The 5,648-nt window shown below is 31.1% G+C and overlaps 1 pseudogene; it reads left to right on the top strand.

Annotated features, from left to right (window-relative positions):
- The first annotated feature begins 2,490 nt into the window (after nt 1–2,490).
- LOC141844821 (serine/threonine-protein kinase AFC1-like) lies at nt 2,491–5,226 on the top strand (annotated as a pseudogene).
- The last annotated feature ends 422 nt before the right edge of the window (nt 5,227–5,648 follow it).

Here is a 5,648-nt window from a genome sequence, read left to right as displayed (position 1 = left end):
TTTCTCTGTTTGTTCAGATATGCATGCCTAAGCGAGTGAATGAAGCAATTATTTATGAAAGCAAAATTCCAGTCTTAATGAGCAATTGATGCAACTCTGTCACTGGTGGAGCACTGAGATGAAATAGAGGAGTGTGAGTGTGACTCATTTTATTTCCCAACGAAGTTTCGATATGAGATTAGTTAGTTAGATTAGTTCGATAATCTATATAAAAACACTAGCAAGCTTGGTTAGTTAATTTTTATGAACAAATTTCATAAATAATATATGAATAACTTATCTATTAAGTTAAGTAAAATTTGATCATAGATTTATTTCTTAATTTTGTTATTTAAATACATAACATTTATACATTTTGTAATTTAAAATTATTTGTTAGAAATAAAAAAATATTTATAAAATTAGATTATAGATTATAGCGAAGCGCGTCACCCCCTTTGCTTGCGGTTCGAGATTGAGGGCATTGAAACCGAGGTTGGATGGTGCGATGGGTTGGTTTCATCTCGACGATCTCCTGCTCATCATCAAGGGCTTCGTTGACATCCTAATTCTCACCAATGGCTACCAGTCCTCCGATCTCTCTGCTGTCTGAGACGCTTCCACCATCAAGAACGTTGTCTGTTGGGGCCTCTTCTTCTAGGACGTAGGAACCCTAGTCCAACCTCCCTTTTTCTTCACTTTTTGTTGTTGATGTTAAAAAACCTCGAAATACTTCAATGTTAGCCAAACGAACTTAACAAAGCTCATGAGGTGTTTATGAAATACGTAATTCTATAATTTCTACAAAATTATAGAATTATTGTTTCTATAATTCTATATTCGTTAGTTGCAAAGCTTGGCCATTTTGAGAAAAATATTGATCTAATAATTTCCAAATGCTGGGTCTGGTCCATCTGTCTTCATCATCACTTTGTAATACAAATGATCTGATTTTCCTTTTTCAATGAATAAAATGATCTTTTTATTGAAAAATTTATTTTATTTATAATTTTTTACATTTACAAATCAAACGTATTTTTTAATTTTTTTTAAAATAGAAAACAATATATCATACCAAACGTATTTTCTATTTTCTAAAAATTAGATCAAAAAATAAAAAAACAGAAATAAAAAAAAAATTCAAACCAAACGTCTCCTTAATTATTTGGAATGACAACTTAATTAAATTATCAATAGAAAAGTAATTTAAAAAAAAAGAAATTTTCAAATAAAAACAATGGCGGTGAGCTTAAGATCAAGTGACTTGAAGTGTTGGCGGTAAGCATAACAATTGTATAACGTTTTTACGACTTTTCTTGGGAGTTAAACTATATTCCTCCTCCTTCCAGTTCCAGTCACTGGAGAATCCAGCAATAGCGACGTGACATCATTCTGCAGCTTTGATCTTAATACTCCTCCGATCCTTCAAAGGTTTATTTCATTTTCTTTGTTTTATTGTTTTGTATTAATTAATTCATAATATAAACAATCATCCAGTTAATTATGTAAAGAGAAATCTCTTTTATGTTTAATTAATCGTTTTAATTCTGCTTTGATTCTATATATTGTATCATGATGATTCATGTTCATCGCGAACGAAACTGGGATGTCATCGCCAATTCTGCTTTGGCGATGGCACTGTTTTAAGATTTTATTTTATTTTCTAGATGATAAAATCACACAATTAAGAAAGATTAATATTAATTAATAAGAATTTATATATGCGTGTATTTACGTTTATATGCAATTAATCTTCTTCCAGTACCTGCAAAACTCATCAAGAGATGAAGAATCTAAAAATATATAGCTATTAGCTAGTGAATTGGTCGCTAGGATCTTAATTAATGTTACTATTCGACGGGTTCTTATTTTTTTATTATGAATCATAAACAACCATCCATTCATAGTTAATCGACTTTCTTTGTTTTCCCCTTAATCATGTAATTAATTAAAACTTCCAATGCTCAGTAGATCATCTGTTTGGGAGTTGTTCCGAATCCGATGGAGAAACTAAGGGGGCGTTTGGTTTGAAATTTTTTTTTTTCTTTTTTTTTTTCATTTTCTATTTCTATTTTTCTGTTTTCTGATCTAGTTAGTTTTTAGAAAACAGAAAATGTGTTTGGTATAATATACTGTTTTCTATTTTCTAAAAAAGAAAATTAAAAAATACATTTGAATTATTAATATGAAAAATTATAAATAAAATAATTTTTTTAAATAAAAAGACTATTTTATTTATGGAGAAGGAAAAATCAACTTATTTAAAATATAAACAGTGGTGAGCGGTAAGTTTAAAATCAATGAAGTAAGCAGAAAATGTGGCGGTAATTAAAATTAACAACGTAATTGTATGTGTATTATTTTCATGGCGCTAAATTATTTAAACAGAAAAAAATTCAAATATAAATAGATGTGATAAGAAGTCAATCAACAACTTGTTTGATCATCTCGTTTCGATCATTTCTTGGGACTTAAACTATTCGTCCTTTCAGTGAATCCTCTCGCTCGTCGATGGAGAATCCAGCAATAGCGACGTCATTCTGCTTTGATCTCAATACTCCTCTTTCGCAGGTTTATTTCATTTTCTTTTGTTTAGGTTTTTTTTTTGTATTCATCGACAATCATCCAGTTATGCCAATAGAAATATCTTCTTGTTTAATCGGTTTTGTTTTGATTCTAGATTAATCTTTCACTTGCAAAAGTCACCATCGACGAAGATTTGGAGATGAAGAATCTAGGAATAGTGAATTGGTCGTCAATGTTCGGCTGGGATCTTAATATTACTCCTCCGCAGGTTCATTTTATTTTCTTTATTTTATTTAATTTGATTTTTGTTTTTGTTACGAGATTAGTATTAATAGGAGATTTTTGTTAACCTTTCGTGTTAAAATATAATGTAATAACATACAAGATTCATACTTTTGTTTACATGCAGATTAATGATCTTCCACCTGCCAAAGTCATCACTAATGGAGATGGACACTATATATTTGGGATTGAGGCGTATCTGACAACGAGATGTAATTAAAGACTAATTACAACTAATTCATCTTATAATTAATTCGTTATATTAATCATGTTTAACTTTTTTATAATCCTATAGAGGATTAACAGCTAGCTAATTTATGTTTAATTTCCTTGCCTTGTGCAGACAAGATAATGAGCAAAATGGGTGCAGGTAAAATATATTTCCATTTCATCATTAATTAAGCTTTTAATTAAGGTGTATTGATTTCTTAATTACATATATATACAGTTCAAATTAAATAAACGACCCCATTAATATATATAATTAAACTTTAATTTGTTGCATGATGATCAGGATCTTTTGGGCAAGTTTTGGAGTGTTGGGATTGCGAGAAGAAAGAGAGAGAGTAGCTATCAAGGTTTCTCGTGCTCTTCCTGAATATCGCAATGCAGCAAAGGGAGAAATCGATGTGCTCTTGCGACTTGCACTAGCTGATAAAAGTGACCAACAGTACGTAATTAATTAATTAACTAACTCTTAATTAGCAACTATATATAATTAACTAATTAACTTGAATGAATGGTAATTAAACACTTTAATTTGTTCTTGTAGTTTTGTGCGAATTAGAGATTGCTTTGACTATCGTGATCATACATGCATAGTGAGTAGTCATTTCTCTGATAATATTTCTTTTTGTTAAATTAATCTTTAAGATATATAATGTGATCTTAATTAATCTTTACTTTTTTGAAAACAAATTAATTAAATATATATATATGTAGGTATTTGAGAAGCTGGGGCCAAGTCTACATGATCTTCTTCGGAAGAATCGCTATCAATCTTTGCCACTTGATCTAGTCCGCGATATCGGTAGACAACTACTCAATTCTATTGCAGGTTAGTTAGTTTATGAAACATACATTATTAATTAGTTACTTTCTTCTATAGTTATTAATTAAGGAAAAATGTTTTAATTAGAATGATAGACTAAGACAATTCCTTTTTTTATTATCATTTCTCATTATAGTTATGCACGAGCTTCAACTTATTCATACGGATCTAAAGCCCGAAAATATTCTGTTGGTCTCCTCGGACTTCATCTCGATTTTTGATCATAAGGTTAGTTCTTAATTATTTCTAAGTTACGTTGTATTACCCATGCATACAATTCGAATATATAGAAAACTCATTGAAATTCATTCGATCATTTCTTTTTCTTCTTTGTAGCATTATCTACCAACATCAAGTGCTATCAAAGTCATAGATTTTGGAAGTTCAACGTTTGGGTGTCAGAATCATAGACATTTGATCACGACGAGGCCTTATAGAGCACCTGAAGTCATTCTTGGTAAATTAAAAAGCTAGCTTGTTTTAATTTCTTCTCATATATATATATATAATATATCATACTGTTTGTTACGTTGTGTGTATCTATTTATTTAACTAGCTACTTGTCTGATTAATTTTCTCAGGAAATGAGTGGAGCTATCCGTGCGATATGTGGAGTATCGGTTGCATTCTGATACAACTTTGCACCGTAAGTTCCTTGTTCTTTCCAAAATATAATGCAATGCAAATTAAAACACATGCATGCATTTAAAATTACGTACAATTGTTTGAATTTTTTTTAATTATATATCTATGATTATATATGATGAAAACAGGGGCAAGTGCCTTTTAAGATTTTCAAAGAAGGCTCGGACTTGGAGCATTTAGTGATGATGGAGGCAGTGTTAGGTCCCCTGCCATATCAGATCCACAAAGCACTCCAGTATATATATATATATATACTCTCATGTTTAATTTTAATTTGTCATTAATTAAATTATGGTGCATATATATTCTCACCTCGATCGATTGATTGTTCATCAACAGGGAGGCATTGCAATCCAAGTCATCAAAACAATTTATTTCAGAGGAAAGATTGATAGATAGTTGCCTGTTGGATTCTGTTGAGGTAATAATAAAAAAGAAAGAAATTTTTTTAGATTAGATAGATAAATAGATATGTTTAATTTGTGCAGGAGGCTAGGCATATATATATCTTCTGTGTTCATGTTGTCAAAATAATAATTAAACTTAATTTAATTAAACCTTCTTAGCTTGCTCATCATTTTGAATCTCAAATTAAATTGTAGGATTTGATTACGAGCCACATTGGTGATTCTACAAATGCTAATGATTTGGTGGATCTTCTTCGGAGGCTTCTCCACTACGATCCAGCTGAACGTCTCAAGGCCAGAGATGCACTTACACATCCCTTCTTCACTCGCTGCTAGACTTTATAGTTCATCATCTTAGTTTTGAGAAGACGAAGCCGAAGAATTTGATACTGAAGGAACAAATACAACAGGAGGAAATAGAAGTAATCAGTGATGTAAAAGGGTGAAAATGTAAAAGAACTACGTGGGCTTTGATTCCCCTATACCCTAAGGGGATACGTAGGCAACTTAATAAGTGCAAGCCCTTTTTTTAATAAATTTTAAATTTTAAAATTTTTAATATAATAATCTCGAACCGTCGCGAACCGTGAACCGGCGGGTTCCGAACCGTGAACCGTAACTGTCTTGGGTGGTTAAGGTTAAGGGTCGACCTGCCATGAATCGTCGAACCAGCGGTTCCGAACCGTCGATTTTGAACTGTGGTCGGGTCTACTTGAAAGTGTTTCGAGCATCCAAAATATATACCTTTTTATTATTTT

The sequence above is a fragment of the Curcuma longa genome, chromosome 14 (genome assembly GCF_044706935.1).
Source record: "Curcuma longa cultivar G26 ecotype Majalengka, Jawa Barat chromosome 14, ITB_CL_G26_1.1, whole genome shotgun sequence".
Lineage (NCBI taxonomy): Eukaryota > Viridiplantae > Streptophyta > Magnoliopsida > Zingiberales > Zingiberaceae > Curcuma > Curcuma longa.
This window is presented reverse-complemented; position numbering and strand designations above follow the sequence as displayed.